Consider the following 27,452-nt stretch of genomic DNA (forward strand, 5'->3'; position numbering starts at 1 on the left):
ACATGCCTGAATTCACTAACGCTCATCAAATAATCTCTCATTTGTAATACAAACCAAAAAAGTAAATGCTATTTTGAGAACATGCAGACATCAATCCAGGGCCAGGTTTCTTTTTCCGATACAATTAAAACTAGTCTGTGGAGAGAGGTAACATCTGAGGAGTATTGTAAAGGGTAATTGTGAACAATTAATATAATTACATGAAGCATCCATATCTTCTATTCATCGATGGCTAGAGAGTGGTTTTAAATGACTTCCCAGTTTAACCCTTGAGACTTGGAGCTGCACATATGGTGTAGTTAACTTCTTTTGTTAGCCGTAGGTGGGAACAAAACAGACGTCATTGCCTCATGATTTCCATGGATACATCCAACGCTTCAGCGAGCTGCTTTCTTTATGAAATCCTTGGTTATGACACCATCACAACAGGCGACTGTTGCAAATGCAGTTTTTTTTTGGGGAAGAAGAGAGAAGAGGAATAGTTTGAGTAGCCAATGTAGTCAAAGAGCACTCGTGCATTTGATTTTTTATGATTATGTTGTGCTATAGCCAATAATAGTGCAAAGTCCCGTCTTTTAGTGCGAGGTTAAGGTTTTAATATCACTGCGGTTCGTGCACACACTCTCAAGCACAAAATCGCTAGGCTCATGCCCATTCACACTAATCGAACTGCAATCCCTCAGCCATCTGGCAGATATTCACCCTCACACACATGAACTCTGTCTCACACACACACACACACACTGACACCCCAATCAATTAGTCTTAGGGTTGTGGAGGAATGTCGACCAGGCAACTCTGAGCTCACAGCATTCCATCTATCTCACACAGGCACACACACACACACACACACACAGAGAGAGAGAGAGAGAGAGAGAGAGAGGCTTATCAGACTTAACTATTACAAATGAAATAAAGCAGCCAAGGGCATTTAAATGAGAGCATGTGGAAGCAGGTAGAGCTTTGCTGAGAATGCATTCAGAAAATGAAAAAAAGAAAGAGATGGCTAACCAGAAATCATTACATGAGGTTTGTGGTTTGTGTCTTAACCAGTTCTAAGAACATATGTGCTTATGTGGGCAGGTTTTGCAATCCTTGTGGAGACAAAATTTCTAAAAGTGTCCCTTGAGGAACAGGAAAACCTGACAGAAACTCCTTGTATCAGCATATAGAGAATTCTTAAAGAATAATTAAAGGGATAGTTCACTCAAAAATGTACATTCTGTCATTTATTTATCAATATTCACCTAAAATATTTATCTGTTTTTCAGTTCATTAAATAAAAAGCTGTTTTTGTGCCCCACGGAAGAAAAGAAGTCATGCAGGTTTGAAACAACATGAGTGATCAAATGGACTGTCTCTTTAAGTCATGTGGTTAAAGCAAGTGTCACTGTTATTATTGCTCATACTTGCATTGTTTGTTCTATTAGAATGATACCTCAAACCATGGAAATTATTGATGTTTTTTAAGTGATTTGGTGCACAATTTTTGCCTGGTGGGCAATAAAATGGACAAAATCTCATTGACTTGATTTAAAGGATGGACCTGAGCCATATATATAGAACGTAATATCATAGAGATCCAGTACATATACACTAGAAAACCTGGCAACTACTGTACAAAGCTACTTTAAAATCTAGTTTGTATTTTAAATGCTGGTTTTATAGTCTGAAGTTTGAAAATCCTTGCACAGAAATAGCTTATATACTTCATAATATTGAATAAATTAAAGGAACATATCAACCAAAACAATTAAAATCATTATTTATATAATTTACTGCTCCAAACCTGCATGACTTCCTTTCTTCTGCAGAACAGAACAGAATACATTTTGAAGAATGTTTCTAACAGTTTTGGTGACTATTGATTTCTAGTAAACAATTACGAAGAGAAAAAAATGACATGGGAGTGAATAAATGACAGAATGACTCCTTCAGCGTTTTTGTGAACCAAGATGGAGTGATTCATTCAGTCGTTTTCCATGATGTATTAACTGTGTTGCATTTCTTCCAGATTCCAGTTCAACTTACTGTGAAGTGGGAGCAAATGAATTCAAATTCACACTCATTCTTCAGCTCTGTCTGGGGTAAATATAAGGATGATTGCAAAAATATAGAAAGGTTGTTTTTGTATGTCTGCATTAAGATTTGTTGTTTTCATATCACAACACGTAGACGGTTGGGTATGATTGTTTAAGGACATTAAGTTAGATTGAAAAGAAAATTGCTGTAGGGACTTGTTGACTTCACTGAGGTACGCAAAATACTGCAGGATTTTGTTGTATGTGTGCATACACGCACTTGTCTTAGTGTGCTAAGCTTGAGCATGTTATTTTATAATAAACTGTGTGTTTACTATAATGAAGGTCATAATGAATGGCTCACACAGACAGGAGAGTTCAAACTCTTAGTGTCTGAAAAATGCACACAGCCTCCTCTTCTTTGTTTTTCCTTGTAAAGGGATCATGACTCCATGTTTTTCCTTCCTCTTTTTTAATTAAAAAAGGCCAGTAACCCGTCTGTCTATCTAATTGATAAAAAAATGTATTTGAGAATGAATATCCACTGTAGTTTTGTTCTTCAGAAGACTCAAGCTGTGTATTAATTACTTTTTCACAATCTTTTTGTGCTTTTTGAACTCCTTCAACTTTTTTTCTATGGACGAAAACTGATGAAACATTTATCATTAAACATTTTCTTTTATGGACCGAAGAAAGAAAATCATGACGTTTTGGGACAACATGATGGAGAGTAAATGATGACAGAACGTTTATTTTGGGGCGAAATGCAGTGGTTATGAACTTGTGGGTCGTGACTTAAAAATAGAGCAGATTTCTTAATTCCAAATTCAAATAATAAAATGCTAATAACTATGTTACCATGCATTTCGGATTAAAAGTAGGTGCATTACTTTTAAAAGGTAAAAGGAAACTGTCAAGCTTTACACAACTTTGGTGCAAATTTGACACGGACATTGCATAGAAACGAAGAAAGCTGACCTTGGTAAAAGAAAATTAAATAGTTAATTAAAACTTTATATTTTAGGTAGTTGCCAAAGCAATGATTATATAAAAACAAATAAAATAGAAAAAAAAAAAAAAAATATATATATATATATATATATATATATATATATAGACATTAACAGAATGACTAAATCTTAAACTAAATTTAAAATGAAAAAAAAAAAAAAATATATATATATATATATATATATATATATGTATCAGCTAGTTTCCTAAGCAATGATTCACATTTAGCTTAACTTGCTATACCAAAATAACAAAATAAAAGACAGAATACTAGCTAATAAAACATATTCTCATTTTCTGCTTAACACTCACAAGTGCAGATTGCACATTATTTGTTTTGTGTGCAGACATCAAAGCAATGAGCTCATCAGCCTGCGTCTGTGTGTTTATAGTTGCAATGACACTTAATTTGCTCCTAGTTTTCTAAGCATTGTGATGATGCATGTACTCAAATAGAAGCTGTTGGAGAGGAGTTTCTTTGAAGAGGGACATTCTTTTGGCATTCCTCTCCACATTGAGGCAGGCTGCTTTATATGGCTTCTGTAGACGCTACACAAAAGTTCTGGTTAATTAGCAGCTTTGTCAGTTTAATAGAGTGCCACACATAACATGTACACATACACACACAATGCTTCTTTTTCTTTGTCTGTCCTGGATTGTGTTGGTATATAATGAGGTCCTCGCTTGCACAAGGGACAGTAATACTGCAATCAGTGTTCAGAATGTGTGTGTGTGTGTGTGTGTGTGTACTTGAGTATGTGTGCTGTGAATGCATCAAGGGACTGAAAGGCACCAGGTCAAGGTGGCGATCTTCTTTTTATGTCACACAACAATCATACAAAGAGGCGGATGAGGAAATGATGAAAGCCGGAGCTCTTCAATGCCTTGAACACACTAACAAAGACAAACTGAATGGCGACAGGGTCCGACACTGACCTTCGTAATTCCCCTCTACAGAATAGAGAATGTGGTGTTGATGTCAGGTTTGAGCATGTGTTTTGTGTGTGTGGATGGGTTATGTTTAACTACAAACTAAAATCATAAAAAAAAGTTATGTAGTTTGTTAGTTTAGTACAAAATCTAAAACTGAAATAAAAATCAACTGAAAAACTAAAAATGAGAAAACACAATAAAATTACTTAAGCTTAGCGTATCATTAAAATTTTAATGATATTTGAAAATTCAAAAATAAAACACTTTCAGATATTTAAAATCTAATACTAAAATTTTAACTGACGAAACTTAAAAAAAGTAAAAAATAAAGCACACACACATATATATATATATATATAGATAATTTTTTATTTAATAATAAATAATTTAAAGCAAAAACACAACAGAATTACTAAACTTTGATTCAAATGAAAAAGAAAAATGAAAAAGAAAAAGAAAATAAAATCTATTCATATATTTAAAATATAAAACTAAAATTTAAACTGAAGTAAAAAATAATAAGCTAAAGCTGAAATAAAAAATTATAATAAAGCAAACATAAAAACATAGTAACTAATAAATATGACTCTGAATAATGAATTTATATGAACTAAATTTTTTATTTATTAACTAAAATAATATTTTGAAATAATTATTTATTAATGTAGATTATTAAATGATAATTTCATAATGATTCAACATTTTTTTGTTGTTGTACTGATGTACTAAAATAAAATAATAAAAAAATTGGCTAAAAAGAAATAAATAAATAAACACAATAAATAAAATGTATAACAATGTACAGACATATATGAAAACAGTAGCTAATTGACTAATAATATTGCTAAAGCAAAAGGACTTAGAATAATAAAAAAAAAATCTGATATAAAAATTGTTTCATAATATAAGTTGCTAAATGAAAATGGAAATAAAGACAGCCTAACTAATTAAAAAATAAATGACTAAAACTTTTGCTTAAATGAAGCTGATAATGAACACTAATAAAGGCGAACAGCGCTGCGACCGGGTCCGACTCTGACCTCCAGAACTCCTCTCTAGCAGAGTAGCGAGTGTGTGTTTGTGTGTGTGGATGGTCTTTGACTGAGACTACGCCTCATTAAGTTCATTGGCTCAAAGGTTCATTAAAAACCAAGCAAGGCAACAATCCAAGTTAACTGAAGCCCACCCGCGCCACCCTGAAGTACATCTCATCTCCGCCGCCTCTTTCCACACTTGGACCCCTGAGTTCCACCAGTCTCTCTTTTTAGTCTAGTCTCCCTCTAGACAATAGATTCCATCTGTTAGCGAGACTTTCTTTCCCAAGGCTCTCCTCGGGGGGCCCTGAGCCCACGTCTCTGTGACTGGAGCCGCTGCAGGTGGAGGGTGGGCCAGTCATCCAGCCGCGGTCTCCACGGACACATTCACCGCGAGGGAGGGAGCGAGAGAACGGCATGATGGTGACTTAAAGGAAGCCAGAGAGAAGAGATTTGAGAGCGCCTTCGGGAGCTTGCGCGAGGCAGCTGCATGTGCGCCGAGAGGCTGCTCAGCTGCTTCTTAAGTACTTTCAAAGTGGGAGAGGTGAAATTTCAGAGCTAAACTAATGACTCTCTCCTACCTGAGGAGAGAACACCTGCAGTCGACAGGAACTCTGCAGTCATTAATGAGAAAGTCTTTAGGAATATTGTTTTAAATCAGCCACTGATTCTTACCAAACGAGCTGCAGAAACTGAAAAGGAAGTAACCTTCTCCGCTTCTTCTGTTTTCTCACAGAATGTGAGTTTTTCTGTCAAAACACTGTCAAAAACAAAAGTAACGTGTCAAATATTTATTAGAAATATTGACAAATCTGGCATTCGCCTCAGTGAGTCAATGAACTGAGACTAGAAGATGGTTTCACACTGATTTTCAGTTCCATCTATTGAAATGTCCCCACAGTCAGACAGGAAATCATACCGTGTGACAGCTGACGGTGACTAAAATAACCATATTTGCATTTCACACATGCAGTATAGCCATTTTGTATTTTTTATGGTGCTACTATATTCGAACAGGACCTGCTTAAATTGTGTAAAAGTCACTACTACTTTACTATTAATGTGATGGTCAGCTACTGACAACTTTTTGGTTACCAACATTCTTTATGATTTCTTCCTTTGTGTTCAGCAGATAAAAAAACACACACACACACATACAGGTCTGGAACAACTTAAGACTGATTTTTCATTTTATGGGTGAACTGTCCCTTTAAGTTTAAAACATACAATATAAATTGGATTTGGAGGTTGGATTTCACTCAAAAAGTGCAATTATTTTAGAAGCAGAGCAAGTCATTTGTTTATTTATTATTTACCATGCAATCACAATTCACTCAAAAAACGATATTCCATATTTTTTGTCCATACCAGGTTGAAATTACATTTTTTAATGTGAATATTTTTTTAGGTGAATAATAAAATTAGTTTACTTTCACTTTTAAAAAAAGTTAAAAAATATTTCATGTCGCATTTGACACGTTATTTTTTGACATTTTTTTAATAGATGAAGCAAATCTAATTATAACAGAACATTATCTAGTAGGTTTTATTAAAGGCAGCAAACAAAGCTCTGACTGATGTCTCACCTTATACATCAATTACACTTATATACAGTTTTTTTATCCACAATCAAGGTCTTATACACATGTCAACACATTATCACAGTCGTGATATAAATTACATGCTGATGTGGGTGCTCAACAATTAGCCTTCGACTACACATTGCTATTTATCTCATGCACCATCATGCCTTCAGCTATTTATGCAAGTTTCATATAATCACATTTTCCTGCATCACAAGTTCAGAAGTTGGAAGTTTGAGGAAATAAAAAAAAAAAAATACAAAGTTTCACTTAAAAAAGCCTTGCACATGAAGATGAAAGGGGAGCTGAAAAGCATAGCGAAGTAAGATCTCATTGTGTGGTCATCTGGAATCAAAGCAGTCTCAGATATTTTACATGCCTCGGTTAAAATGAGAACCAACTTGTTGAGCTTAACACTCGAAAACTATTGCGAATTTCACACTCGAATCAGTTCTGCGAATCCTGAAAGCCTGAAGTGGATAAAGAGTTTGTTCAGTGGTTAGATATGGGAGCGATGCAATCAATTAAAACTTAAATTATGCCACTTTAAACTAAGGTGCTTTGTCGCAGGATTAGTCTAGTTTTTGACCTCAGCCATTAATTAAAATGCCTTTCGCAAAGCAGAAGGTGGCCTTCACCTAAAACACACCCCGAAGCCCATCTGTTGGTTTACGTGACTGTACGAGCGTGTTTACGCGTGGGCAGGAGCAGCTATGAGACAGTGCATGTGGGTGGAGGAAGGGAGATAATGGAGCACATGGCTTAAGCTATTAAAGGACTGTTTTACAGCTTAATCGCTTTTTTGTTAGAGGCTCCATGCCGATCTGTTCTGGGTTATTTCTGCCGCTGCCGTTTCCCTCTTTTGGAGGATTTAACTGAGTTTACCCCTCTAATCTGACTCGTTTTGTTAGTGATACTCAGACCTGTTTGCAGCACTCATTGTACTGTGCCCACAAATGCGTGTGTGTGTGTTCTCCTTCAATGAGACGGCTCTACTTCATTGCCGTGTCCATCACTGTCAAATCTGATTGTGTCTCCGGTAAAACAACGGATGTGCTTGGCACCAACTTAAGATTGTGGGTCCTTGGAGACCTTTAGACTGTAGATCTGTGTTAAAGCAGTTGTTTTTGTGCTGAATGAAAGAGTTTGTGAAGGAAAGCAGGCTCGTGTGTGTGTCAGCTTTTGTATAGCACTGCAAAAAACAAGTCAAAATAAAAAAGCAGAATAATCTGAGATATACAGGTGCATCTCAATAAATTAGAATGTCGCCGGAAAAGTTCATTTCTTTTTTAGTAATTCAACTCAAATTGTGAAACTTGTGTATTAAATAAATTCAATGCACACAGACTGAAGTAGTTTAAGTCTTTGGTTATTTTAATTGTGATCATTTTGGCTCACATTTAACAAAAGCCCACCAATTCACTATCTCAACAAATTAGAATGCTTCATAAGACCTATAAAAAAAACATTTTTAGTAAATTGGTGGGCTTCTGGAAAGTATGCTCATTTACTGTAGCCTACGTGTACTCAATACTTGGTAGGGGCTACTTTAATTACTTTTAAAACTTTAAAAAAAACTTTAATTACTTCCTCAATTTGTTATGGCATGGAGGTGGTCAGTTTGTGGCACTGCTGAGGAGGTATGGAAGCCGGGGTTCATTTGACAGTGGCCTTCAGCTCATCTGCATGATTTGGTCTCTTGTTTCTCATTTCTCATTTCATTTGACAATACTTCATAGATTCTCTGTGGGGTTCAGATCTGGTGAGTTTGCTGGTTAGTCAAGCACACCAACACCATGGTCATTTAACCAATTTTTGGTGCTTTTGGCAGTGTGGGCAGGTGCCAAATCCTGCTGGAAAATGAAATCAGCAAAAAGCTGGTCAGCAGAAGGAAGCACAAAGTTTTCCAAGATTTCTTGGTTAATGGGTGCCGTGACTGTTTTCAAAAAATGCAATGGACCAACACCAGCAGATGAAATTGCACCCCAAATCATCACAGACTCTGGAACCTTAACACTTGACTTCAAGCAACTTTGGCTATGAGCTTCTCCACCTTGGTCTCCAAATGAAATACAAAACTTGCTATTATCTGAATAGAAGACTTTGGACCTCTGGGCAGCAGTCCAGTTCTTCTTCTCCTTAGCCCAGGTGTCTGTGGTTCAGCAAATTCCTTGACACTTCTGTGTGTGGTGGCTCTTGATGCCTTGATCCCAGCCTCAGTCCATTCCTTGTGAAGTTCACTCAAATTCTTGAATCGATTTTGCTTGACAATCCTCATATTGCTGTAGTTTTCTTGGTTGGTTGTGCATCTTTTTCTTCCACACTTTTTCCTTCCACTCAACTTTCTGTTAACATGCTTGTTCCCAAAATACGCCTTCCGGTTTGTCACAAGTTTCGGAAAGTTTTTTTCGAGTATGGCTCTGTGTGACGTTAGATGGAGCGGAATTTCCTTATATGGGTCCTAAGGCCACGTCTGCCGGAAGAGTGCGTGCTCCTGTATAGCAGAGCACTGAGTGCACAACAGACATTCACTGATCAGAGCGAGAGCATCGCGAAAAGTCACAAAAGGAGTGTGTTTTTGGTTGCCAGGGCAAGACAACCGTGCACAGATTACCAAAAAAAAAAAAAACAGGATTAAGGGACCAGTGGATGGAGTTTATTTTTACAGAGCAGCAACGGAGTTGTGCAAGTGTTTTTGTTTGTTCCCTGCATTTCGAAGATGCTTGTTTTACAAACAAGGCCCAGTTTGACGACGGATTTGCATATCGTTTATTTCTTAAGGATGATGCAATCCCAACGAAAAAGGGTCACGATCGTGTGTTGGAACCACAGGCGGTGAGTAAAACTACTTAAAATATCTCTGCCTCCTTTTTAGTGCGTCCGCCTCCCATGCCGGAGACCCGGGTTCGAGCCCCGCTCGGAGCGAGTCGTTGCTGCTGCTGCTCTCCTTCAGTTTCAGCCTCTGGATCTGATTCTGGATCATAAATAAACGGCTGAATCTGACTGTTAGCCATGGTTTGTTTTGGATGATGTTTTTTTTTTCCTCACGGTAATGTCACAACTTCCAAACGCTCTCAACGCAAAAGCCTACTCGCGCTCGTGATTCTTTAGCTCCGCCCACACGTCACACCTCCAGCCAGTCGTGTTTTTCCGGGAAAAGTCTCAGGAAAAGTCTCAGGAAACCTTTGCAGGTGTTTTGAGTTGATTAGCTGATTGGCATGTTACCATATTCTAATTTGTTGAAATTGGTGGGTTTTTGTTTAATGTGAGCCAAAATCATCTCATTTAAAGAACCAAAGACTTAAACTACTTTATTATGGTTTATTAGAAATTATAAAACACCACTAGTTTTCATGTATCCCATGTTCAACCAATTGCACGTATTTCAAATTTCCCATCTGAAATTTGAGAGCTATATAGAAGAGGACGATTGTTAGAGAACAGCTTACATTGCACTTTTAGTTTATGTATTTTTTTCAGTTTTGAGGTCCGACAGCCCTTAGTAGCAATTTGTGTTGATTTGTGACATGCAGATCCTCCTGAGCATCACCTGTTACGTGTGGTTCAAAGAAAGTAAGTCATTCAGGATTGGAACAACATGAGGGTGAGTTCACGATGACAAAACTTTCATTCCAATGAACTCTTCCTTTAAATCTACTAATATCAACAGGTATCAGAGGTCATATTAAGCCATCTTTGACATCACTAATTTAGCCCTTAAGGTCTCTGTGTGTGTTTTGTCTGTACAAGGACATGCACATGCAAATTAATGAGTCTAGTGAAGCGTGTTTAGCATCACTGTTTGGTGGAGTTTCATATTATTCAAAAGAGTATTTTGTAACCGTGTTCTCAAAAGGTCACATATGCGGTGTTAGTTTGTCTTGTGTGTGTGTGTGTGTGTGTGTGTGTGAGAGAGAGAGAGAGAAAGATAGCATCAGTAATATGCTTACGGTGGTGGAGCGGTAAATAAGAGAACGGGACACACAAGGTTGGCCATGATGCTCATCTTCCCTGACCTCCCGTTTCAATATGGGCCCCATCCCTAGTTTTATTCCTCCCCTCCCTCGCTCTCCTCCACTCATTCACCCTCCTGTCTCTTCATCAGCCCTTCATTGTGATAGATGGGCATGTGGATGGACAGTAAAGTGCTAAAGTTTGTGGGCCGTGGAACCCACACCACTGCATAAAAAAGAGAGCGAGGGAGAGAACGAGAGGGCTGGCGCGTCCAGAATTGGATGGAGCGGAGGAAACACGTCAGCATTTTCTCTCCCAGTACGTTTCACTCAGCGCGATTGAGTCTTATTATCTGACCCCTCTCCCTCTTCACACTGACCTGATAATATTTTACCACTCACACATTCTTGCTGTCTTCCTCCCTCTGTCTTTCTGACAACTTCCTCTCTCTTGTGGGTTGTCTCACACACACACACACACACACACACACAGTGCTGTTCTTCCACTCATGCACCTGTACTCACGCGGTGGCATCATTATTCTACATAATTGCTGATTATTATTCTGAATAATTACCTTAGCAGACCACATGTCAGTTTTTATTTGTTTACATCTCGGTAGAAATTACCTTTTATATTATTTATAATCTCCATCAAATAGTTACATAAACTGCATCATTACTAATTACTGTGTGTCATTAAATACACACACCATATATCAATTTGCATTTGTTTTTGTCGAGATATAAATAAGCATATTATTTAAAATCATATACTTTTTATATGAAAGTAGTGGTGTTATTGTAAATGCAAATGCAAACCATTGTTAAATTAAATCTCTACCATAGTCATATCAATTATGGTAAATGGCTATTATGATTAATTATTATATATCCACACCAAATGTCAGTCTTTATATTTATATTTATGCCTAGATGTTGTATAAATAAACATTTATATTTGAACTGCATAAATACTGATTATTACTGTCAGTCAATACAAACACTGGTCATGTTATCATCATTTGTAATTATTTATTTTTATTTTAAATCTCATTTCATATAGTCACATAAATGATATACTGTAGATAGTGATTGTTATTGTGAATACTATTGTGTATATATATTTTTTTACATTTACATAACTTTTCAATTTAATCTCTGTCATATAATTATGTAAATATCAATTAATGGTTATTATTATTATTATTTACAAATCCAAAACATAATTATTTTGCTTTATAATCATATGTCTAGATGCTGTGTAAACCTGCTAATGTTTAAGCAATATAAATTACAAATGTTAACTAACTTTCATATTTGGTTATACTTGATTACTGAATAATTACATTCACAGACAGTATGCTGTGTTTTATTTCTATATATTTCTATATTTAAATTAGCTTTTATATTTGATCTATTAATTACTCATTTATACTCTGAATGAGCAGGCCATATTTAAATTTTTAATATGTAAATGTACTTTCATATTTTATCTGCTTTACAGACACAGAAATTACACAGCTAATGAATAATGTACCTCTCTTTTGTCGCCAATCGCCATTAGACAGGAAGTAATTAGTGCAGGAACATTGACGGCACGTCTTTCATGCCATATGGATTCCTTGGAATCAGATAAAGAACTGAAAATGTTAAGTCCAGTTCACCAAGTAAAATGTCATCTATAGTTCACATAAAGTGTGAGGCATTTCCAGTATGTGGACTTATTTAAATGCATCTCACACTCACAAATGTTTCCTTTGGTAAATGAGCCTTAATCTTTAAGACTCATTAAATTTTAATTAAAAATCTATTTCAAACATTGTAGCGTTTATTCCGTATTGTATTATCAAGCGTTTTGTATAATCTGATTATTTTTGGAAGTCACGAATAAATGAAAGCATTTCATTTATTCGTGTGATACCTGATTATATGACATTTTTATTTGATTGATTTCCTGACAAATTTAATCAAAAACCTCTGCTTTCTCCGTGACACAGGCAGTGAAGCAGTGGGATGTAGAAAAACTGGGAAGTCAAGCATAACACTGCAATTTTGGCTGAACAACAGCCTAAATCAATGGGTGACGAGAAAGAGCAATGCATTCTTATTTTCTAATTGCAATTATTGAAATGATTTTATTTTTGTTTCCACTGCGAAATCTATATAGTCTGTCATTATTACAGTCAGATACTGGCATAAACGTGGTTCCTATGTCTCTTAACTGACCCCTCGTCAGCTGTCAGAATATCACTGTATTAAATAGCTCATATTCAAAGGTCGTTTATGGTTTTGAGTTAAAACAGAGCCGATTTGAGGATTAGTGTCTCTTCAATCTGGCTACCACAGCTGGTTTCCATTCAACACTGTGTCTGACCTCCCATATCATTGGCAGGGTGTTTTTGTGTGCGAGTGTACAGTAGCAAAAACCAACCAGATCCAGGGTCCAAATCCCTCTTAACCAAAATTAATCATTTTTTCCACCTGCTCAAAGCAGTCCCTTGTGGGTCACTAAGAGATTAGAAAAGCCGCCCGTCCCCTCCCTGTATGAACTTTAATGTTGATGTAGCATTCCTCAGCATGAAGTTCTCCGCAATCCATCCGAGACTTGTGAGATTATGGCAGACTTGTGTCCCAGCCAGACTGCAGCAGCCAGACGCTCTCTTGTTGATGACGGCGATTTCTGTAATCGGAAATAGGCAGATTGGTGTGTTTTGATGTTGTTCCTGTGTTTTTGAGTGCAGCTGCTCTTTTAAAGCAGATTTGGCCTAGTAAGTGCAAGATGTGTCAGCATTAGTGGCATACTTGGTTCTTTCAAGTTAATGCACAACAACTGAGTCATTTCCTCTTTTATGCTGACCCTCTGTGACACTCTGCATATCCCTTATGAAGTCAGAGTCGCAGAGCCCCATTGGTTGGTTTGGTTATGCTGGAGAGCACGCGAGGACCGCCGGGTTCTTGCTCTCAAGCAGTGCATTAGCTAAGCACTCAGCTGCAGACGGAGCAGAGTGCAAGACGTCTTCAGGTCAAGGCTGTACTTATCACAGTGTGCTACACTTCAAAACTCTCATCAAGTGCAATACAGTCATACTAAAACTGTGTTTGTACATGATAATTCATGGGTATAAGGAGAAAATACAAAGTGTTGAGGGTGTACTGCAAATGACTAGTCATGCCTAGTTATTAACTAGTTATTACGAGCTATTACTAGTTACTAAAAAGTCATTAGAAAATAGACAAGCTCAGGGACTTTGTGATTATTTGCAGTGTATGTTATAAGTTGAAACAACTGAGACATATACCACTGTTGAAAAGTTTGGGGCCAATAAGTTGGAATGTTGATATAAAGATATATAGATATATAGAATGTTTTTCACAATTAAACCAGGAATGTATATCAGGAAAGCAGTGGTGGTTTCTCCAATAGGGCGATTGGGCGTAGCACCACCAATGGAAAGGGAGGGATTTTTTTATTATACATTCAACCACAGGGTTTCACTAACTTTCACTATTCCAGACTGTTTTTGTAGCCTCTAAATAGTCAAATCAGTGTTGAGTCGCGTTCTGTGTAGTACCGCCCCTTTTTGGGCGATTTCTGTGAATCGCCCAGAGTGCTCTCATAGACTTCCATTCAAATATCTTTTTTTTCGAACTGCAGCCACTGCAATGCAATCTCAATGAGTTCCGGGAGGGCTAGCCCTAACGTGCTTTCGTCATCATGTGTAACCTTAACTTGTACAACTACTGGTGGGAACAGTGACATCCAATAATATTTAAAAACTATTTGTAATTATAACAACAATGAAAACATTAAAAACTACTATAATATCTTTATCAAATGTGAAAAAAAAAAAAAAACAGACAGAGAGACGGGGACAGCTATGCAAATTCAGTTGTCAGCTGAACTTGATCCACATCACGGCGAACGTTACCTCAGCGTAGATTAATTCAATCGTGTCACTGAAAGAAATACCATTCATTCGTTGTAGCAATAAGGATAAATTGGCAATTAAAGAATTAGGACAACCAAGACCAAATTTAAACATCAAACAAGTATCTACAAAGGGCGGGAAGTCGTATAAACAAGTATTTTCGAGGAAGTGCTATGATCAGAGAAAAAGGCTAATGAGAGCATGATGGACATTGCATGGACAACTACAGGTGTCACCGAAATGCATCATCTCTCGGAGAAGGTGAAAAAACACGAAAGAGCAAAGATGCATATGGATAGTAGGGAGCAGTGTAATATAAGTGAGTCATTTAAAGAGGCAAACAGATGGGAAATCAAAAATGACCTGTATTACAGTGTATGATGTAGCTGTCCATCTGTGTAAACAATGAGCAAATAATTAAACCAAAAAGTACACAATTTATAAAGTTATTGGCTTCTAAAGTAAGCAGTCGACTCTGAGTCGCTGAAACGAGTCGTTATAGATTTCAAATCTTTTGCCCATCTCTATGTACGTCACTAGGAACACTTTGCATAATAATCTCCGCCCACCGTCTTGGGAGAAACAAAACTCTTACCTGCCCCACCCCCACACACAGACGCTCTGGTTGGTGTGATAGCATCATGTCGAGGAGACGGTGTGTTTATAATTGTAAAGGCAAGTTTGTTTTATTTTCACTGCCAAAGAATGAAGATCAGAAGAACCAATGGCTAAAATTCATTTTCACCACAATACCAGAGCAGTACAACAAATCCTTTTTGTTGTGTTCACAACATTTCACTGATGACTGCTTTTCTAATCTCGGTGAGTACAGCGGAATTTTCAAAGCGTTTGGCCATAAAAGATGGTTCATTACCAACTTTATTTAGAACAACGAGCATCTCCTAATCACAACGCGAAGTATGATTATGAAGTTATGTGTTTGTTTTCTCCCGAGCGTCTTATCAGTATGTGTGCTGTCTGCAGCCTTTGTTTGTGCTGATCGTCATGTACAAACACGTCATTAAAATGAAGTGTAACTCCGTGAATACTCAACGAAGAGACATGAGAGAGATATCTATAGAAAGCTTGACATTTAAAACTAAACAAGTGCTGCCGAAAACAGATATTCTGTGATAAAGTAATCCATATGAAAACAACGCGATGTCTGTTTTTCATGTCTCCCTTCGTTATATCTTATGTGACCACGCCCCCGCGCTGCTATTCAGATTCAAACTGAAGCGCGCGGCTTGAATACACCCACACAGAAGAAAAAGCAGCGAGACTGTTCAAGTTTTTTATTTTACTGTTTGCTTCGCGGTGAGAGGAATAAGACATAATTCACCCCAAACAGATGCTAACGCATAGTTTACCATGTTGGTGTGTGCGGAACAACCAATCCAAACTGGTTATGTTAGTTGACCAATCAGAACACAGTATGCTACCGAAAGGTGGGGTTTAAGGAAACTGAATCTTTTGAACAGCTTTGCGCGAACCGTTTGGGGATCTCTGAGAGTTGAGGTAATTTTAAAATGATATTTTGACAAAATGGCAATGTTTTTTAACCTTGGATGGATTTAAACCTAATGTACAGGAATTATAAACAGGGATAGGATGCTTAGAATTTTCATCTTACTGGCTCTTTAAGTAAGCAAGGAATGTGATATAAATGAGCAGTAATATAAGCGAGTTGTGTAAACCGTGATTTATGTGACTTCAATTATTTCTTATTAAACTGAAATCGAAGTAAAAAGTTTTTTTTGGAAAACCACGTCCTGGCATCAGTCTTCATTTGCTGCTGCTGTTAACATGCATATAAAAACATAAGGAGAGCAAGAGATTGATTCCTAATGTCAGTTTATTTTTAATTAATACTATAGTAGTTCAGTTCCCTTTACATCTTTAACTAGCTGTTAATTTATCAACTGAATGGGTGAACTATCCTCATTAATCGAGCAAACATGTGCCCCCCCTGAGAGAACTGGCAGGAGCCGCCACTGCAGGAAAGTACTGTAAATGCGGTCAGTTTGGATATTGAACAGCTCTATGATTTGTGGACAGTTCAGATTAATTGTTTTACTGGGGATCCAAAATGGATTTATGCTTTTGTTGTAAATTGAGTTTAGGTCTCTGATGCTAATTAATTTCCTGGATTTTTTTAATGTATGTTTTGTGTATTACATTAAATCAAACAAAGAAAAACGCACATATGCACAGTCTGCACACACCAAAAACCTGAAACACCAAGTATATATATATATATATATATATATATATATATATATATATATATATATATATATATATATATATATATATATATATATATATATATCTGCATGTAATGAACTAACCTACATTCAAGTCAATGTAAATCTCCACCACGGAAGTGGGCTAAACTCTCCCTTGAGGGAAAGAGAGATAATGTTTTAACAAAAACCTGCCCGTTTTTTTCTTGCAAATCACATAATCTAAAAGAGGTCACTGAATCAAATGTAATCTGACGGTAATTCATAAATTGCCTAATTCTTTCTGCAAGTACCAAGTTTGTGCCATTTTTAGGATCGCAGAAGTGAAGCTATTGTTCCAAAAACAGCATAGGTGTGTTTCAGAAAGGCAGTAAACAGCACAATGATGCTACCTGTACCTACTGTACTAATATTTTGACCGAAAGCAGACAGCATCACATGTATCCTTCATTTAAAAAGGCAAATCCCAGAATACATTACTGTTCAGATTCTTGGGTTTAAAAATTTTAAACGGCTGTTTTTCAGCAGCCATTTTACTTCAGTCTTCAGTTTTCACATGATCTTTTAGAAATCATTTTAATATGCTGATTTGCTGCTCAAGAGACATTTTGATTATTTATTTATTAATTATTTTGTAATTGTAATTAATTATTTTTTTCAGGATTCTTTGGATAGAAATGTCAAAAGAGTAGCATTTATTGGAAATAGAAATCATTTGTAACAGTAGAAAGTATAGCTGTCTATGTGGTGAGACAGAGTTGAGGTGTGAAACTTTCGTCAAGTTTTGTTGAATCCAAAAGAAAAAATCAACATGCTACCTAGGCACAGTTGTATCCAGAAGTAATGCATTGTAGAAGTCATGCCAGTTGGATCTGGCACTAATCACACTGCTGTTGTAGGGTATTAGCACTGTGCTCTGCCGTTAACGGCCTCAAGCTGACAGCAGCTCTGTAGGATACAGATCATGAAGGCTACGGGGTTAGGTTGTAATTCCTAGGCTCAGAGCGCTCTAATGGGATCCGATCTTGAGCTCGGGCCTTCGGAGGAGCGTATGGGTCAGTGGGGTCCTTTTTCATTAAATACAGTTCTGTTAAAAGTGAGCTGCTGGGAGAGTTAAATTCTCTCTGATGAATTTGGTTATTAGTGTCTATAAAACCTTTTTCCCCCATCTTTTATCTGTGTAACCTGTAGCTACTGTTTGCGTTCCGTGATTAAACTTCCTGTCTCCCCCTCACTGAGCTTTAAAAAGGGAATAGATGATGTGTGCGCGCTGATGTGTTTTGGAGTGTGTACCTGTGCAAAGGGAACTCTTCCACATTAATGTGTACATGAAGATGGATTGATTGGAAGAAATTACTTGTTATTTACAAGAATAACGGTCCATAAACAAATCCAAATAGAAACTGCTTGCTGTATGCTAACAGTAAAGACAAGAGTGACTGCCAACCAGGGCTGTCATCAAAAAATAAACACATAAATAAAATAGTTCTTGTTGTTGTTCTTAATATTATTAGTATATCAGTTTATATTTAAAATATATTTTATACACATTTAATTAAATAGTTTAAAATGTAATAATGTAATATGTGTGTGTGTGTGTGTGTGTGTGTGTGTGTGTGTGTGTGTGTGTGTGTGTGTGTGTGTCTCTCTTTTTCTCTGTGTGTGTGTGTATATATATATATATATATATATATATATATATATATACTTATGTATGTATGTCATGATGCTCCTGAGGAGGCGAGGAACGCAGACATGATGGAGTCAGTTAAATCTATGCATTTAGAAGACGTTTCTATCCAAAGCATACAGTGTTTTCAAGCTAACAGTTTTTACCTAACATGTGAGTACATGAGTAACAGTTTCAGGAACACTCACGAAGCACATAATATAGACAACACCAGAAAAGAGGAACAAAGGGACAGACAACATGAACAAAAATACAGAGCTAAACAAGGGTAATTAATGGGACACACCTGGCCCAAATGACTAATCAAAACGAGAGGGAGAAACTGTCACGGGAGGACACGTGCGTGTGTATGCGTGTGCGTGTTTGTGTTTGTATTTGTGTGTGTGTGTGTGTGTGTGTGTGTGTGTGACCGTGACCGTGACCGTGACCCTGGACCACAAAACTTATGTCTTATGTCACTCGGGTATATTTCTAGCAATAGCCAAAAAGAACATTGTATGGTTCAAAGGCAATTTTCTTAGTATTTTGATTTTTTTTTTTTTTTTGCACCCTCAGATTCCAGATTTTCAAATAGTTGTATCTCAGCCAAATATTGTCCGATCCTAATAAACCACACATCAACTGAAAAATGTAGTTATTCAGCTTTCAGATGAGGCAGAAATCTCAATTTTATCACAGATCTCAATGTAAATATGCAGGCAACTTTTTAATTTTTTCATTATAGTAGTTTGTGGCCATGCTTACGTTTCCTTGATTAGTAAGGCTTAGTTTTTGATTTTGCATGTATGTGTGTGTGTGTGTGTGTGTGTTTGAGTGTGTGGGTTCACATTAACCTGTGCCTGGGGGCCACTCAACATAATGACTGAGCAACAGGCCCCAGCTGTTCACATCTGTCTCTCCAGCTCTGTGAAGCACCTACCCCATGCCTCCTTCCACTTCTGAAGCGCGCCTCACTGTGTGTGTCTGTTGTATGTGTGCATGTAGTTTTGTCCGTGTGCTGAAGGCCACGGCCTTGATCGAGGCACATACAGCTATAAGAGCACTCCACCCAGTTCAGCCGAAATCTATGATCTGTCTCCTCTCGTGACTGAGCTTCACTTCTTGCTGTTTACACATTCAGATTCAATGTACTTCTCAGTCGCCCAGATACAGAGAAAATGCTTTTATGTGAGACCTTGTAGCATTTAATGCATGTATTTTCTGATAGACAGTAGTGTTTCCATTTTATGAAAGACAGTCTGATCTTCTCTTGCAAAGAAAACTTGACATTATTGATCCAAAGAAAGCGTAAGTGAAAAAGATCACCCTTTATTCAATTACTTTCTCAGGTTTTGAGATTTCATAGCACAAATAGATGACTTTTCTTATCCCTCATGTGTAAAATATAATATAATATAATATAATATAATATAATATAATATAATATAATATAATATAATATAATATAATATAATATAATATAATATAATATAGAGACACACTAGCTGGGATTGGTTGTATTTTTAAAAAGAAGTCTCTTAGTCTCACCAAGGCTGCATTTATTTGATCAATAAAAAAATAAAAAATAAATAAATAAAAACATTGTCCTGTGTTTTGATAAGTGTAGACATTTCTAAAGAAGAAAACAATCTTTACCCACTGTCTAGAATCACTCAAAATTACAACTGCTTTTTCTTGTTGCTGACACCAGAAAGTCGGTCCACATCTTGAGTTTTCTTTTTTTTCCATTATGTGGCATAAAATAATATAAAAAACGGTTTTGAGCACACAACTGAATCAAATATTCAGCTGAATCAAATATTCAGTTGTATAAATGAATTCTGTTTAAAATCTGTTGCTGTGCGCAGTGAGAGAGCCAAGGCGGCCCCTAAGGAGTGTTCACTATATAAAATAAAGTGAACAGTCTGTGCCGTATTTATTATGCATGAGCATAAATGTTACAAAACTGGTGGCTGTTGAGACTGCTGCGTTCACTTCGGTGTCGACAAGGGTACTGAGGGCCCTCAACATACAAACAGAGTGAAAATGAACAAGAAACCAGCTAGAAAGGAACATGGCTGTGTATTGTTTTAGATGTAGTCCATTAGAAAGGCCGTGTCCTGTCGCACCCTTCTGGAGCACAGTTAAAGCTCATTAAATGCTCGCTAATGGCTGAATATGATGAGATGAAGGGGCAGAGACCGAGCGTGAGATGGAGTTCTTCTGCATTATTGCAGTCAGCAGTTTGCGCCTCACCTCATTTCTATTCACTCATCCTCCCTCGTTCCACTCCTCCATCACTGTCAGGCTGTTAAGAAAGTGTCAGGACAAGGGGAGCGTGTGTAGGGGAGCCCCACTGGCATTTCCTCACCAGAACTGGTGAACGTCTTCAGAGGAGAACCTCCAGATGAGGCGAGACAAAGGCGAGCGGTGAGGCTCAACAGGTAAGCGGCGTTCTCTCACATGCAAGTGTTTTATCACACTCAAAGACACCTTAGCTTTTTATTTCTGCTCGGCTTTATGTACTTTTACTCTTTTTCTGCATCTCTTCTTTGGCTTTAAGAAGACAAGTAAGAGTGAGGAGATAGAGGCTTGAAAGCAGACCTCTCTCTCTCTCTCTCTCTCTCTCTCTCATCAGTTTTAAGTTGACTTCTGTGTCAAGGGGAAGGATGAGGGAGAGAAGGAGAAGTATTTTTGTGTGGAAGCTGAGGTACTAAGTTGAAACGGTATGACAAAGAGTCAAAACAAAGAACATTTTAATAGTGCTGCCGCCTCGGGAAGCTAAAATGGGGTGAAATCCATTAGTGGCCTTAAAATTCCTTGCTTTTACCAGCATAATACTGCAATCTGTTGATGACTTCCTGTATTAGTATTTTTGTGTTCGTTACATAGTGTTCACCAGGATTTGAAGATTTGATTTTCATTCAACAGATGTCAATATTAAACAAATGATCATTGGATTAAATATATATATGTATGTATGTATGTAATAAAAAAAATACTTAAATTGGTGACATTTTAAAACATTACTTTTATATAAAAATATAAATGTATCTTAAATTATCTTCATAATCTATTTAAAATCATTTGAATTAATCTCAAGTTCGAAATTAAGATAAAAATATATTTGCAACAGTTATTCGCAATTAAAGTTCGTTTTTATGTTACTATTCACAATTTGAGGTCAGGATGATTTCTTATTTTGTTAATGGAAATTAATAATTTAATTCAGCAAAGATGAATTAAATTGATCCAAAAAAATATTAAAAAAGATTACAGTAAATATTTGTTACAAAAGATTTTAAGATTTTAAGTAAACATTATGAACTTTGTTTTCATCAAAAATCCTTATATAATGGTTTCCATGAAAATATGAAGCAACTGTTTTCAGCATTGATAGTAATAAGAAATATTTTGTGAGCAGCAAATTGACATTAAAATCATTGCTGAAGGATCATGTGACCCTGGAGACTGGCGAAATGATGCTGATAATTTAACTTTAAATCACAGGAATCGTTAATATTTTTAAATACATTAAAACAGAAAACAGATGTTTTGAATTGTAATAATATTTTACAATATAACAATTTTTACTGTATTTTGAATCAAACAAATGCTGCCTTGGTAAGCATAAGAGATTTCTTTCAAAAAGATTTAAAATCTTAACAATCTCACAGTCTACTCTTCAAGGTAAGATTTTTAAATGTCTTTGAAAGAGGCCTCTAATGTTTGTATGCATATTTAATGTATGTGCTACTATACAAAGCTCTGAATGTACAACTGAGTTCTGCCAACCCAGGAGATGCTAGTTGTGAAACAGATTTGCAAAATCATCTGCATGTCCCAGTCAGAGAGCAGAGAGCCGATCTCATTTTCTGCACACTGGGAAAATTTCATGCTGTTTTTGCTTCCAGTAAGTCCAGGCTTGAGCGTTGGGTTGTTTGATGATGTAATGAGAAAAAAAAAATAACCTTAACATTTACCTGAGAGGGTCAATGCCTGTGATGCCTCTCTGGCCCAGCCAGGAACCATACTGAGTTTATACCTACAGGGAATCGAGTTTCATATCTTTCAACTTTCACACTTCTGAAGACACAAGGAGACCGACAAGGACATATATGAGATGTAAACAAACTGCAGCACAAGCATCAGTTGTCACTGAGCGGAATGGCATCCTTGACAGCGTGCAGGAATCATATTGACATGCCGATGTAGCAGTCTGTATGTGCACAGATTACAGCGCTGTTCAATATACCAAGGGAGACGATAATTCTTATTCTGAGAGACATTGCAATGTCTATATTACATTAATATATAGGGGAAAAAAAGTACTGAAAGTCATTATAAAGATTTTGTTTGTTTCTTTCAGTTCATTTGTTTTATCTTTGATGCTATCTTCATTTTAAATAGAATTAATGTTATAAATCTCAAATTCAATATATATATATATATATATATATATATATATATATATATATATATATATATATATATATATATATATATATATATATATATATATATATTTGATTAGAAAAAAAAAGAAAAGAAATACACATACATGCATGCATACATACATACATGCATACATACATATGTTCGATTTAGACCAATTATTTCCTAGTTCTTTTCGTAGTTATATCTGAAAAGTATATCCATAAATTTAAAATCAAATACACACCATGTGTTTTACCTTCTTTTTTCTGTTCAGGTAAATGAACGTTACTGTTGCAGTAGCATAACTTGTCAAGACATGGAAACATGAGCAAAACAAATTGAGAAAATTAATTAATTTCCCTTTCCTGTGCCGTGCTGATGTTTTTCCCTGCAATAATTAAGGTACTTGTTTGTCTTTGGGGACGGTGGAGAAGGAAGGTTAGACAGGCCTGAAGAACATCTCATTAAAGACCTGGACAGGAACCGCTGAGTCATTCAGAAGAGCTCCAGACATAACTTCGAACCCTCTTCACATCTCCCTGACAGAGCTCCGACGCACCAAAATGAGGTTTGTGTCAGAAAGAAAAGAAGGGAGATGTTAATTTTCTCAACGAGCAGCGACTAGCACAGCAGTGAAGTTAGAACAAAACCTGTGAGTTTCTCTTTTGATTAGTCCACACTGCACTCGGGGACATTAGAATGAGGAGGAGAAAAACGGGGCACATCACTAGTGTCTTTTTTTATAGGGGCATGAGCCCAAGTAAAGTAGTGATGATCATACTTGCGTAGTTTTCTTTGGAACCAAAGTTTTTGTTCAGAGATCACGTTGTGTATATGCAGAAGAGGCGGCAGGGAAACTGACAAGTAGCTAGTTAATGAGAGAAAGAGTAGCTATTGAATGTACTGTATAAGCAATGGAATAATCGCAAATTTACCCTGCAAAAGTGGGACAGAAGTGCCTAAGAAAAAAAAGAAAGAAAAACGTGTAACAGTATATTGGATCCGGGCAGCTCTTAGAGTGACAGCAGTCTAATATTACTTCCATTAATTATTTTTAATCAAACAACAAAAGAGAGACAATCTCTCACTGCTCTTGACTTAAATTACTTTTGTAACTTTAATAAGAAATATTGTATTTTTAAGTCTTTTTTTTCTTCTTCTCTGACTGTTTACTTGTGACTTTTTAAATTTAGGTTAGTATTTTTGTGTGTGTGTGATATTGACGCTGGAAACAAAAATTTTAAATTGTTATGAAATCAAATGTTGACCTTTGACCTGATTTAAAGCAAAAGTATGTAATCCATGATATATATCATTACTATGAAATAAAATTGCTCATATCGTGATATAAGATTTTGTTCATATTGCCCACCCCTATATACAACCCTTCAAAAGTTTGGTATCAGTAGGATTTTTTTTTTTTTTATGTTTTTGAAAAAAGTTTATTATGCTCAAAAAGTTTCTTATGCTCATGCTCACCATTTATTTGATTAACAATGCAGTAAAACAGTAATATTTACAATTTAAAATATCTCTTTTCTGTTTTAATATGATTCAAAATATAATTTCTGTGATGCAAGTCTGAATTCTTAGTAATCATTAACCCAGTCTTCAATGACACATGATACTTCAGAAGTAATACTATTATTCTATTTGTTATTATATATTTCCTATTCACTGTTGCCCATTTTGCTCAACTGAAACCAGTGCAACTTTCATATTTCTTAAGTCTCGTATTTTAAAACCTAATTTAAGATCCTTCAGAAGTATCTTTGTCTATATAATTCTACATGCTGATTTGATACAGATGAAAACCATGATTTTCCATTTTTTTATGGAAACCATGATTTTTGAAAGTGCAACAGAACAGAATTTATTTTAGATATTTTGCAATATTACAAATAAATTTTCATTCATTTAATATATCCTTGCTGAATAAGAAAATTAATAAAACTTTCCGATGACTGTGTATATATTTCGATTTCAGGTAACAGTATCCTATTAAACATATTTAATGAAATATTCCATAAAGCTGACATAAAGATGACATTTCACTTCTTGAAAGACGCGTAATCATGAACACTGTTTATAAGTCTAGTGTTTTTTTATGAACCTTGAGCATTGAAATGTTAAATTAAACCGCAAAACTAAGCTACCCTCTTGAAGGCATAAATATATTAGAAATAAATGTAAATAATCAGTTGAGCTTGAGATGACACAATGCAATCTTACAAAAATGTCCGAAAAAGGCCCATTAGAAAAGGCCCATTAACAGTACTCAAGAATATGTAAAAAATTGTTTTTCCCAAAGAATTAAACATAAAAGTGCCCCCATGCAAAATAACTGAGTTTTCATAGAAATGCTGGGAGCTTGTGCTGCAGTACTGATGAAAGGCTGAAAACCTCTCTAGGCACGTGTGATTAAAAAGAAGATAGACAGAGAAAATGAAGGGATATGTTTAAAGAACGTCTAAATACAGTGTGCGTACGCTCCGACCGAAAGCCCTCCATCCATTCACGGAGATTGCAGTCGGCGCGTTCACGGTTTGGCGTCTGGGACTGTTTGCGGGCCCGGAGTATAATTGAGTGTGAGTTAATTCCTATCAAAGCCCATTGGACTGCAACTAATGGACCGAGGGAGATGCCTCAAGGAGCCAGCGCTTTCAATTTCTTTTGTTTATTTAGATGGCAAAATGTTTAGTTTTTAATTAAGTAAATCACTATTATTTGTTCCAGTGTGGTTGGTAATTTGAAGAGATTGCAACCTGACTTGAAATGCAAGTGCTATTGGCTTTGAGAGAGAGATAGAGAGTACTGGAGGAGGCTAAAGCGTGGCATAATGGCCGTGAACCTGAGAGAGCTCTTTCCATGCAGTATAGAAACACTCCCTGGGCTTCACTTTGAAGTGTTCCTAAGGTTCCCTTTCAAAACTTGAACTTATTCAAAGGGAGTGCTTCAATGGACTGTGAAGGTAAAAAAGAGAAAAAAATCAAGAGGAGCCATTGTAACATCCTAGACCTTCTTCAGTGCATGTGTGTGTGTGTGTGTCTCTTTACATATGTACCTTTCAGTCTTATTTTTTACAGATTTGTTTTGTTGGCATGTGATTGGAGGAGATGGGTTTCTGGTTTTCGTTCATCCTCTCTAGTGACTAGTTTTTTCTTTGGCTGGAGTTACAAGTTACAGTTTGAAACTCAAAGGCCAAATGCAACTGTTTTGTATTCATTTTATGGATACATTTACAATATAATTACACTAAGGTATTTCATCTAAACTGTGTAATGAAACCCATGAGTCATTATACCAATTACAGTGTCTGCAGCTTTGCCATTTGCAACATGCACCGGTACAATTATCTGCCAAAGGTGCCATATTAAATGAATAAATATAATCCTTTATCAAAGCATGAGCATCTATGTATAAAGGTGCAAATAAAAAAAAAGCACAGCACAATTCCTAAGATAGCCTTGAAAAGCATGTGAGTTAAAAATAGCATCCATTTTTCTTCCTAGATTATTGCAGTATTTTTTTTTCTTCATCTGTAAATGCACAAATTATTTTGTTAAATAGAAAGATTTTAAGATTATTTTAATATTATAATTACATATACAGTATATAAAAGTAGCAGTGTTATTTTAGTATCAATATTGTATCATTATAGTTTGTATTAATATTCTGAATTTATTTTTATTTTCATATTTTGTTAAACTTGAAATGTCATGTAAATTCTACTTATGGAATTAATTAATTAATTAACTTTTTTTTAAAATATATTATTATTTTTTTATTTTAGTTTTAATTATTTTAGTGCATCAAATTAAATAAATTAAAATGAGAAATATTGCTTTGGAAAGCTAAAATAAAATAAGGTTTGATACATTTTATTTCAGTAAAGTTTATGAATTTTGTTTTAGTTAACCCTGAAATGTTGTGTACTATTTTTTTCTTAGTGGATGCTTTAATAATATACGGGTATAGTTATGGTCATAAAATAATTCCACCTCAGATTAATATTAATATCCAGATATTTGTATAATATATTCAAGGAGTTATTTCTTTTGTGAGTAACTATATAATCAAGGTTTATTTTAAAACACATTCCCCTTTACTCATTTCTAAGCATTCAGTGCTGAGCTGGTCATGGCCATGGCCATTGATGCTCTGGTAAATCACAAGTACTTTTTTGTTAAACAAGAGGTGCGGCTTATAAAAAATCTCCTTGAGTAGTTCCTGTGTGTCAAGCAAAATGCATATCTTGCCAATTTGGCCAATGAGCAAATGTTCAAATCTTCTACTCTCACAGCTGCATGAGGTAAATGCTCCCTCTCTGGTTCTGCTCTGCTTGACAAAACTGCATCTGAATAGAAAGAATGGCCGAGGCAATTTACTGTAATGATTGCTTGTTGCATTTTCCCTTTCTGCCTCCATATATACAATTTGTGTGTCTGAACACCACGTGATGCCGTCTGGAGCACCAACCTGCCTTCACCCTTTTTGGTTTGAGATGCTTTTGACATCGAATCCCAGGCCTTCCTCCCTATTCTCTTCACTATCTTACTGTGAGCTTTTATCTCATACTGTAATAACTGTGCTGCCTGTATATTAGCAGGCTCCAACAATCAAGTTTAGTGGAG

At 36.0% G+C, this 27,452-nt stretch overlaps 1 protein-coding gene across 3 annotated transcripts in view; it reads left to right on the forward strand.

The window, feature by feature from the left end:
* The window catches only part of LOC113114947 (nephrin-like), a 136,477-nt gene that overhangs the window by 70,357 nt on the left and 38,668 nt on the right, over positions 1 to 27,452 (forward strand). Inside the window, exons 1-2 of one of the 3 annotated variants that reach the window (XM_026282078.1) lie at positions 20,589 to 20,825; positions 23,253 to 23,386. The exons of 1 other annotated variant lie outside the window; for it this stretch is intronic. The gene's annotated coding sequence lies outside the window, so the exon portion shown is untranslated. Of the gene's footprint in view, positions 1 to 20,588; positions 20,826 to 23,206; positions 23,387 to 27,452 lie in introns of those variants that run through there. One more of the 3 variants, XR_003293811.1, reaches the window with a different exon arrangement.

Source organism: Carassius auratus, chromosome 15, assembly GCF_003368295.1.
Source record: "Carassius auratus strain Wakin chromosome 15, ASM336829v1, whole genome shotgun sequence".
In the NCBI taxonomy this organism is placed as follows: domain Eukaryota; kingdom Metazoa; phylum Chordata; class Actinopteri; order Cypriniformes; family Cyprinidae; genus Carassius; species Carassius auratus.